Genomic DNA, 12106 nt, shown 5'->3' with positions numbered 1-12106 from the left:
AGCTCACGCCGCTCCCCGGAATCGAACCTGCGACCTTTCAATCAACAAGCTCAGCAGCTCAGTGCTTTAACCCACTGCGCCACCGGTGGCTCCCAACGGGCATATCAGGTACTTGTACCAAATTTGATTGAGTGAATGAAAATACATCTTGCATATCAGATATTTACATTCTGATTCATAATAGTAGCAAAATTACGGTTTTGAAGTAGCAACGAACATAAGTTTATGGTTGGGGGTCACCACAACATGAAGGGTTTAAGGGGTCATGGCATTAGGAAGGTTGAGAAACACTGACCTAGAATGATAATTAATTGGCAGAAAATATTGGCCCACTTCCAAATGATTAAGATTGAAAAATTGTGAAAGGATGGAAAGGTTCCCTGGATAATGCCACTGGTCACAAAGTGCCCAGCAAGGGTTCATATGCTAGCTGAGGTTGTGAATTAGTTCTGAGCATTTTGTCTGAATTTTAACAGAACCATCCAAGGTATTGGCTGTATTCTGGCCTGGGGATGTCTGCTTCAAGATGGTCTCAAACCCAGGTTCGATTTACTGCTTCCATTGGCACAGGACCCGTGAGGTCCTCATTCCTGGCGTTGAGGGGTCCTCGGCGGTTGAAATTCAACCCTATCAAAAAGAGTGTGCCATTGCTTTTCAGCAAGATCTCCTTTCCAAATACCTCTCCTTCCTCTGTACTATGCCATAATGTTTTTCACATTTCTAAACTCTATTGGTGTAATGCTAAGCAAACACAGTGGAGGGCCAAAGGTGAAGGGCAAGGCCCATGGTGGGTGAAAGGTGGAAAAACTTGAAAGGGGAGATTTGCAGTTGTTTTAAGGAAAAGCTTTGGCAGTCCTGGGCTAAGACAAACAGCCAGGCCTTTCCTACTGCAAAAGCAGTCCTAACATTTTATCCATTGGGGTTTTCATTATACTATGGAGTGTTGTGGTCATGCAGAAAGCCTCCTCCATGCCCAAGCACAAACCCCAAAATCAATACAAATAAAATTTCTCTTAGAAAAGCAGCTTTGCAGCATATTCACTTCATGGTCCTGCATGGAAATAAGGGTAGGTAGGTATCCTAACTTTCCCTTTCCATGGGATTTAAGGATGACTAGTTCAACTGAGAAATCAGAACACCTACATGAAACTGTGGCTTGCATTCTCAGCATATGGGTCACTTTGAACTGCGTCCAGAGGAGGGCGACTAAAATGATCAAGGGTCTGGAGAACAAGCCCTATGAGGAGCGGCTTAGGGAACTGGGCATGTTTAGCCTGAAGAAGAGAAGGCTGAGAGGAGATATGATAGCCATGTATAAATATGTGAGAGGAAGCCACAGGGAGGAGGGAGCAAGCTTGTTTTCTGCTTCCTTGGAGACTAGGACGCGGAACAATGGCTTCAAACTACAAGAGAGGAGATTCCATCTGAACATTAGGAAGAACTTCCTGACTGTGAGAGCCGTTCAGCAGTGGAACTTTCTGCCCCGGAGTGTGGTGGAGGCTCCTTCTTTGGAAGCTTTTAAGCAGAGGCTGGATGGCCATTTGTCAGGGGTGATTTGAATGCAATATTCCTGCTTCTTGGCAGGGGTTGGACTGGATGGCCCATGAGGTCTCTTCCAACTCTTTGATTCTATGATTCTTATTTGACATTAGCAATGCCTGGATTATTTGAAAAAGTCATTGCTTTTGATTTTATGAATGGTCCTACTAAGACAATGCATATGGTTGTGGGTGAACTATAACTCAAATCATGGTAGATTAACCCCTTCAAACTCCATCAGTATTTAAAGTTGGTCATGTTGGGCATGAGTGGCAAGTTTTCTCTACATGCACCATTGGTGGAGTTCAGTGTGCTCTCTGACTACAGGATGAACTACAACTCCCACCATAGTGGATCAGTCCCCTCAAACCCCTCCAGTAGATTCAGTTGGTCATGGGGGTTCTGTGTGCCAAGTGAATGCTCCCATTGACACACAGAACCCCCATGACCAACTGGGGGTTGTTGGTGGTTGATGGGTTCAGAGTGTTCTTTGATTGCAGGTGAACTATAAATCCCAGTACTTCCAACTCCCAAATGTCAAGGTTGATTCCCCACAAACTCCACCAGTATTCAATTTTGGGCATATTGACTATGTGTGCCAAGTGTGGCCCAGATCCATCGTTGTTTGGGTTTACCATGCTCTCTGGATATAGATGAATTACAATTCCTATAAATAAAGGTAAAATCCCTCCAAGGGGCCTCCAGTATTGTTTGTTGCTCATGGGGATTATTTGTGCCAAATTTGGTCCAGTCCATTGTCAGTGGAGGTCACAGTTCTCTGTCTTGATGCAGGGTGAACTACAACTTCCATCATGTTGAGCCAGATCGTCAAAGCCCTCCAGTATGTTCAGCTGGTCAGTGTGCCGTAGAAAAGAGTTTGGAAGAGACAGAGGGAGAGAGGGAGAGACAGAGGGCAGGATCATGCAAATTCCACCTCAATGGAAAGAGTAAGAAACACTGAAATGTCTATGGTGAAGGAAACACATAAAATCCAGAATGGAATTCACTGGGGTGTTTGGGAGTATTGTGTTTGTAGAGGACATTGGCAGGGATTGGTGACTATTGTATATGTTCACGGCTCTCTCTATAACCTGCAATGTCATTGGAGAGAGAGAGGGCCTTTGGTGGTTTCTCAGTGGTAGGAGGTCTTAGCTGTTTGTGGAAGTGGGAGCTTGTCTGTGGAAGTGGGAGCCCCAGTCACATATATACATCATATTTTCACTTTTGGTCCAGGTCCGTCACCCGTGCAGATCGCAGTGGCCTGTGAAAGTGGGAGCCAATCAGAAAGCTGCCACATATCCACATACATACATACATACATACATTCATACATACATACATACACTGACTTTTGTTATTGATATAGATATGGATATAGAGATAGATAGATTAGATAGATAGATAGATAGATAGATAGATAGATAGATAGATAGATATAGATAGACAGGTAGAGACTCACCTGCATGTATCTCCCCAAGTAAGATTTCACCACAGGTTTAGAATCGTAGAATCATAAAATCATAGAGTTGGAAGAGACCTCATGGGCCATTCATTCCAAGAAGCAGGAAAATTACGTTCAAAGTACCCTCAACAGATGGCCATCCAGCCTCTGTTTGGCTTAGTTGACTTTTCTATACAGAAGGAGACACAATCTTGTCTTTTGACTCAGGCAGCAAAATATATTTGGGCAGCCCTGGACTTGTACAATATGCAGTACTGTAGAGACAGTGAGGTGTTAGCTGGCTTGGGAGTTTGGCTGTCCCACCATCTGGAGTGTTTGGATTGATTACCTCATGTACCACCGTATTTCTGCATCGTATTACTTTCCATCCCAGTAGTTCTCACCACCACGTTTTCACACCACATCAAAAATGTGACCTGGTCATTTTAACATCCTCTATTTAAAGGACTGGAAGACCTCCATTAGAAGCCAATCAACAGATTAGATGGCCTTATTTTAGTAGAGCTTTTCATGCATGGTAGAGATTGGACCAGATGTCCCCTTCCAATTCTAGAATTCTGTGTTTGTTTGGGTCAGTTTGAGCTATTTCATATAAAGTCTGATAAACATTTCAGGGTTGACCTTGGGTTGAATTCCAAGTGAGGGCCCCAACTCATGGATGCCGTTTCCCCTTCCTTGCCTTACATCCCTGAAGTTTTCCCAGACAGCCTTGAATATTTCTAAAGCACAATTTTCCTCGTTCCGGGTTCGTTGAGCTTGCACGTCCTTCGTTGTGCCAAGCAATTGCTCTGCTAAGTGCCATCGCAGGGCCAAGAAAATTGCCTTCCCTCCCCAAATGCCCTCACTTCCCCACCACTCTAATTATAAGTAATTACCTGCTCTTTTTCCTTTAAGAATCAAGCATCAACTGCCAGCCCACCTCGGGGAATAAATATGCATTGTGCTTTGATGAAATTTTCACATAATACAGGTCAGGTAGTTAATGAAGCCATAAACTGTAATACGTCTGCAACACTAAACATTGGCTCATTCATCTGGCCTCAGCATTTAAGAGAGCAAGTGATGTTTATTGGCGTGAGACACCCTCTTTGCCTTAAGGATCACCATTCGGAGGCAAGCTTTTTGTAAATAAACATATAACCTTTGCAATGGTAATTTAAGACTGTGCAGTAAAGAAGCCACAGCGAGTACATCGAGAGTGGAAGAGAAGATAAACATCCTCATGAATAAAAGCTTAGAGCTCCAGGCTAAGGTGTTTATTAAGTCCCAAGCTGTTTCCTCATCTTCCTCCAGTGCCAGTCAGCGCATCCCTCCCCTTCCTGCCTTCAATGCTCCTGGAATCAAAGCAATCACACGGCAATGTTCTAAAATTAAAAGACAGAGAAGATAGAGATAGATAGATTAAATACTTTAAGAACAAAGAGTTCAGTAACACTTTAAAGACCCAGAAATTTATTACGTGGAGTACACCCAACTACAGCAGGTACTGTGAGCCACAAAAAAAAATACTTATTCCATAATAAATTTGGAAGTCTTTCAATTGCTGCAGGCTGATTGACTAGGATCCTATGAATATATTCACATCTGTAGTAATGCATTGATTGGGCCAAGCAACTTTTACACTAAACACCCAGGGGCGGCTCGTCCATTACGCAAAGTAAGCGGTCGCAGAACACTTTTTTTTGCCAGGGGCGCAGAGGCACCTCTGTTTTTATCATCCTTGTGGGAGGCTTCTCTCATGTCCCTGTATGAGGAGCTGGAGCTGATAGAGGGAGCTCATCCGCCTCTCCCCGGATTCGAACCTGGACCTGTCAGTCTTCAGTCCTGCCGGCACAGGGGTTTAACCCACTGCGCCACCAGGGGCTCCATGTGTGATGAGCTAACAAGTTAGTAAATCCCTTTGATATACAAATCAGAACTTTTTTTGTCATGTTAGGAGCGACTTGAGAAACTGCAAGTCACTTCTGGTGTGAGAGAATTGGTCGTCTGCAAGGACATTGCCCAGGGGGCGCCCAGATGATTTGATGTTTTTACCATCCTTCTGGGAGGCTTCTCCCATGTCTCCGCATGAGGAGCTGGAGTTGATAGAGGGAGCTCATCCGCCTCTCCCCCTGTGACCTGTCAGTCTTCAGTCCTGCCGGCACAGGGGTTTAACCCACTGTGCCACCAGGGGCAGAACTAACAACTAGTTAGTCAGAACTAACAACGTAATTATTAGGGCTGGGCGGTTTCGTTCGTTAATTTTGTATATCGTTTTTTCCCCGTTAATTTCCCATATACGAAACGATATCAAACTTTTTTCCAAACCCGGAAGTGTATTTTCAAAATCGAAACAGCATGCGCCAAATATTTTTGTATTTCCGTCCATTTCGGAAATACGTAAGATGGCTAGATGCTTGCTGGGAGCTCTCCTCTCTCTCCTCTCCTTAGCCAGTCAGAGCCTAAAAGAGGAGGAGGAGGAGGAGGAGGAGGAGGAGGAGGAGGAGGAGGAGAGGGCGGGGAAGGCGCCGGCTGAGCAAGCGAGCGAGAGGGCGAGCGACCCTCAGCGGGAAGGCGGCCCCGTCCCTCCTTCCTCACCTTTGCGGTGGGTGTGCTTCGGAGGATCCTGTCCATCCATCTTGTCCTTGGTCAGCCCCCCTTCCTTTTTCCTTCCTTTTCCCCCAGCATCACTGTCTTCTCCAAGCTTTCTTGTCTTCTCATTATGTGGACAAAGGACTTCTTCTTTGCCTCCATCCCTTCAGTGAGCAACCAGGCTTTCTTTACTGGAGGATGGACTGGTTGGATCTTCTTGCAATCCAAGGCACACTCAAAATTTTCCTCCTCCACCAGTCTTCCTTCGCTCTGCCTTCCTTATTGTCCAGCTCTCGCATCCATAAGTTACTATTGTTTTAACTATGCGGATCTTCATTGCCAGTGTGATGTCCCTACTCTTTATCAAGATAGATAGATAGATAGTAGGGCTGGCCGGTTTCGTTCGTTAATTTTGTATATCTTTTTTTCCCGTTAATTTCCCATATACGAAACGATATCAAACTTTTTTCCAAACCCGGAAGTGTATTTTCAAAATCGAAACAGCATGCACCAAATCTTTTTGTATTTCCGTCCATTTCGGAAATACGTAAGATGGCTAGATGCTTGCTGGGAGCTCTCCTCTCTCTCCTCTCCTTAGCCAGTCAGAGCCTGAAAGAGGAGGAGGAGGAGGAGGAGGAGGAGGAGAGGGCGGGGAAGGCGCCGGCTGAGCAAGCGAGCGAGAGGGCGAGTGACCCTCAGCGGGAAGGCGGCCCCATCCCTCCTTCCTCACCTTTGCAGTGGGTGTGCTTCGGAGGAGCCAGGCCCGACTCAGCGGCAGCGCTTGAGGGCCCGCCAGAGTGAGTGCCTGCCTTCCCTCCTTTCCCTTCCTCTTTTCTTTCTTCTCCTTTCCCTCCTCTTGGTGGAGAGAGAAAGAGAGAGAGAGAGAGCCCGCAGGACTCAGGAGGGTGGGACGGAGCTGGGAGCAGCGGGGAGGCTCAGTCTGTTTGCCCTGTGGCTCTTTTTGGCAAGCATTTTCTGCCAAATATTTTTTTTATTATTAAAAAAAATTAATAATTAAATTTAAAAATATTGAAAAAATATTGAAAAAAAATTCTTTAATGCTTTATGCTTTGCGCATGCGCAACCGCGGGCGCCATCTTTACAAAACGTTTTGTAAATATTAACGAAATTTCGTAAATACCAAACTTTTTTTTATGGAAAATTTCGGATATATTTTTAAATACAAAACGCTGAGGCACCCTAAAAACGAAACGATATTAGAAACAATTTTTTCCGTTGTTACCCAGGCCTAGTAATTATGTGTGTGCGCACAATTCCAAACAAGGCTAGTTTTTAACCATTCTGGTTAAGTTCCATTAAAGGAAAAAACTCCAGTATTTTCTTTTTTCCAAATGCAACATATTCTGGTACTGTGTAGCCTAATAAAAATATTTTAGATAACAATTGTTCAAACTCTGTATTAATCTCCTCCTATAAGAACATAACATCGCAGTGCAATCTGAATGCTGGGTTTGTTTGTAACCGAGTGGCTTCTATTCACGATTGTTTTGAAATGGGAAATCGACACCTTCTAAGAGTTTTGTTTTGACAGCAGAGCGACTGATATTGGTGGTGTGTTTTCCCTTGCACCTGTAGCAGTACACTGGATCCTATGACTTCATACGATTCACACCATAAGGAGGGTATTTCTGTTTCAGGAGCAACAATTCCACCAAACCCCAAAGCCAAAGACCCAGGTTTTAGATTTCGATCTTTCAGCATCGTTATGTGTTTTATATACATACGGTTTTGTATTTACATGGATCCTGAGATACCGATGGTACAGATAACAGGGCCAGGCAGGAGTCATGACTGTGCAGGAAATAATATCCTATAAAGAAATGGAAACAGAAGATTTGGGGTGTCGCACTCCCAGAAAACAACCCAAGACTGGAAGGTAATAACATCCGCTTTTCATGAATCAGTTTACTTTGTCGTTGATCAAAATGCTTTTCTTTTTGGTTAGTAATTACTACAAACAGATGGGGAAACATGATATTTTGTGATATTTTGACCCTAAGTTAAAGGAAAAAAATGCTTTATTTAACTTGAGATTTTTGCAAGCAACAAGGCTCCATCCACACACATTTGCAACACAACAGCTACATGATCCTTAGCTATGAATTTTATCTGTAACTGCTTTCTGGTCTGAATTAATTTCCAAACTTGAATGCAAAGATTTGTAAAGAAATTATATTTGGAAACCTTTACGTCCTTGGCATCATGTTTTCTTACATTATTGTTAGCTTTCTTTTTAAAAGTCAGTTTCTTTAAATATATCAGTTTTAAGATGTATAATGGTGGCGCAGTGGGTTAAAGCACTGAGCTGCTGAGCTTGTTGATCGAAAGGTTGCAGGTTTGATTCCGGGGAGCGGCGTGAGCTTCCGCTGTCAGCCTTAGCTTCTGCCAACCTAGCAGTTCGAAAACATGCAAATGTGAGTAGATCAATAGGTACCGCTCCAGCGGGAAGGTAACGGCGCTCCATGCAGTCATGCCAGCCACATGACCTTGGAGGTGTCTATGGACAACGCTGGCTTAGAAATGGAGATGAGCACCACACCCCAGAGTCAGACATGACTGGACTTAATGTCAGGGGACTACCTTTATCTTTACCTTTAATGACACTTTTTACATTTCTTGTTATCACCCCCTTTTGTAGGTGCATTTGGCTTTTTTTAAGATCAGAGGGCATTTACTTAGTTTTTTAGGAAGGAAGAAAATACATTGGAGTTAGAAAAAAAAAACCAATACAGCAAAATATACAACTTTGACGGAGTTTGGTGTCCTGCAGTGCTCAAAGAAATTGTGCCACAAATCAAGAAAGCCCTGCAGCATAAAACTGCAAACAACCAATAAACATGCACAGTTGTGCACATGCAGTGAGTTGTTTGGAGTGTGTAGTTTTATTGGCACAGTGCAACCACCTGCACAATAATCTGCGCTCCTTTCAAATGGTCCCAACTCAATGCCAGGTGAAGCCAAAGAAGCAGAGCAAGTCTTAAGGATTCAAACCAGAGGGCGAATGCCTACACCATGGATTTACTTGGAGATTGATAAGAAAAGAAATGTCTTGACTGTATTGTCGAAGGCCAGAATCATGGGGTTGTTGTAGGTTTTTTCGGGCTATATGGCCTTGTTCTAGAGGCATTTTCTCCTGACGTTTTGCCTGCATCTATGGCAAGCATCCTCAGAGGTAGTGAGGTCTGTTGGAACTAAGAAAATGGGTTTATATATCTGTGGAATGACTAGGGTGGGGCAAAGATCTCTTGTCTGTTGGAGCTAGGTGTGAATGTTTCAACTGACCACCTTGATTAGCATTTGATGGCCTGGCAGTATTAAAAAAACTACCAGTATTAAAAAAAACTCTAAAATTACAACATCAAAACAACAAAGGGAAAAAAATCAGGCACATCAAATCACCTCTCAACAAAAGATTGCCCCAGGTACTGCCAAGCCATCAAATCAAGATGGTCAGTTGAAACATTCACATCTAGCTCCAACAGACAAGACTTCTTTGCCCCACCCTGGTCATTCCACAGATATATAAACCCATTTTCCTAGTTCCAACAGACCTCACTACCTCTGAGGATGCTTGCCATAGATGCAGGCGAAATGTCAGGAGAAAATGCCTCTAGATCATGGCCATATAGCCCAAAAAAACCTATAACAACCCAATGTCTTGACTGTTTGCATAATTCACATGTAGGCTTCCTTTGCCAACAAGAAAGTCATCCTTTGGCTGGGATGACTTTCAAGAAGATCTGAAAGATTCAAGGTTACGAGTAATGTTTCTCAATAGATACATGCACTTCAGCTCTCCCAGTTTCTGGTGAATCCCCTGTGGTCCCAAAGTCCCTCTTTCTCTCCCTTACCACTTTTACCCTCCATCCTGAATTTGCTTCAACTGCTGAAAAGGGAGTACACAGTGCAGAAGTAGTTTGCACTTAACTAACAGATGAAGAGCAAGGGTTTTCCTTCCTAAAATGTTAATAAATTCATATATATATATATATATATATATATATATATATATATATATATATGAATTTATTAACATTGCCCTCCTTTAGGAAAACTGGAACTCCAAAACACTGTAGATAACTCAAAATAGGTTTTATTGTTCACAAAGAGTTATCCCTTTAAGACAATAAGCTGGAAGTTTCAAAAGGCTAAAGGAAAATATACATTACAGTCTCTGGTTGTCTTGGGTCCAAGAAGTTTTGCAGCTGAGGAGCTTTTCTAGGTCCCTCTTTCTCAATGGCTGTGAATATTGGAATAATCACAACCTCAATTCCAATGGCCTATATTTTGAAGGCACAAAGCCTTCCTCTGGTGCCAAAGAACTGGTTTGAAGGCGTCTGACACTTCTCAATGTCATCCAGGTTGATCTGAACATGAAGCATAAGTCTCAAGGGTAAGAACCTCAGAATTGGTGTTGAGAGGTAACTTAATCAAGGGCTTTAGAGCCAAGTCCCTTTCTCATGTCCATCTGATAGAAAGTTTGATGGTGGAATGAAAAAGGAAACACTGTCCTGCTCTCCAGGAAGAGGTTGAGCAGGAAGAGCAATTCAACTGGTACAAACAACATTGATTGACAGCTATAAATAACCAATCAATCCAACTATACATTTACAGAGTAAAAAGGCAAAATCAGGCATGATACAACAGTTCAAATCCTGCAACTTACAGTTCTACATATAGGTAGTGCCACTTGTGCTGAAAACTGTGACTATTGCTGATGCACGTTTGGAGGTATTTCTGTAGTATCCTTATCTGGTAAAGAGCTGCCTGTTACTTTACGATGGAGGGAAGCCAACAGAGGGGCCCTTCCACACAGCCATATAACCCAGAATATCAAGGCAAAAAATCCCACAAGTGTCCCGGTGTTCTCCAGGGCATTCCTGGAAGAACATCTAGACACCCAAACCAGAAAGCACACGTTTTCTCAGAAGTGTGAAGATGGGCCCCCAGGAACACCTTTGGCAATAATCATCTTATATACCCCCAATGAAAGTGATGTTTTTGTTCGATGTTTTGCTTTATGTTGATATAATTTATTTGATAGGTTATGTCTTATTTTAATTGTAGATGTTAGTTATAATTCGTTTTTATAAGGTGAGTCATTATTTTTTTGTTATTATGTGTGTATTGGGTTTGTATGTAGGCATTGAATGTTTGCCTTTTTGCAATTGGACGGCACTTCCTTCGGGGAGATAGAGCGGAATACAAATAAAGTTTTATTATTATTATTAGGGCTGGGCAACCACGGAAAAAATTGTTTCTAAACTCGATTCGTTTTTAGGGGGTTTTTGCGTTTCATTTTTTAAAAGAATTCCGAAATTTTTCTTTAAAAAAGTTCGATATTTACGAAATTTCAGAAATTACGAAACAATTTCGAAACAATAACTAATCGATTCGTTAATGGCGGACGCGATTGCGCAATACGCTAAAAAACCCTCCAAATGGGACAGGGGGAACTTCTGAAGCTTCCCTCTCCCTCTGTTGTTGACTGTTGGTGTGATAATTTATTTTTTTTATCACTGATAAAACAAACAACAACTATAAAACTTGCACCAGACATACAGAAATAATAACGAAATAATAACGAAACAATTTCGAAACAATTACGAAATAAATTTTAAAAATTCGTTTCGATTTTTAGTTGCTCCTGGTTCAATATCTCACCGTTATCAAAAAATAACGAATTAATAACGAATTACGAAATTAACAAACGAAACCGCCCAGCCCTAATTATTATATTATCATCGTCACCATCCTAATTTAGTATTTAAAAATCACAGAAGCAACATGCAATCAACTGTCCTTCCTTTAGCTAACCCAATTCCTTGCCTTTTTCCCCCTTTTATTATTTTTTTTTGTTTTGTTTTTGGAAGCCTGGGTTTTATATTACCAAGTTGAGTTTTTCAGTTCCCTGATCTCATTTGTGGTCAGCGATGACTTGTCTTATGCCTGCAGATGTATGAAATGAGGAAGAATGGCACTCCGCAAATGGAAATATTTTTCCACTTAGACAATATACTTTGCAGGCACAGCCAAGGAGGGGGGAAGAAAGAGGGAACCAGGGCGTTTGACCTTACTTGGCAACAATATTCTAAATGGATGAGTTCGTGTTCCTCTATTCCTTCCCTCACCTAATATAGTGTGCCAACAAGGGGAAAGCCAAACTACTATCAGTGTTCCATGAATGTTTTTGCAGCGTCAAAAACAAATGCCTCCTTTTTCCAATTATTTTTGGCATGCCGCATAAAAGTTTTCCCTTGCTCCTTTATTGTGCCCTCGCTTGCTCTCACGTGCCTCCAATAGCCCGGAGCGATGGCAACACATTGCCAAATCTGCTTGGATTTTCCCATTGTGAGATCATTTTTTTACATATGCTTTTTTATTTGATAATTTCGCAGTAAAAGAACGCACATAAACATATGCATACCAAAATGAAGTTTCTTGACAAATGTGTAACGAAATGAATTGTCACACAAATATACATCTTTGTTCTTGACTAAACACAAGCCGAAC

This window comes from Anolis sagrei, chromosome 9, assembly GCF_037176765.1.
Source record: "Anolis sagrei isolate rAnoSag1 chromosome 9, rAnoSag1.mat, whole genome shotgun sequence".
NCBI lineage: Eukaryota > Metazoa > Chordata > Lepidosauria > Squamata > Dactyloidae > Anolis > Anolis sagrei.
The sequence above is the reverse complement of the archived record's forward strand: the minus strand, read 5'-3'. Positions refer to the sequence as shown.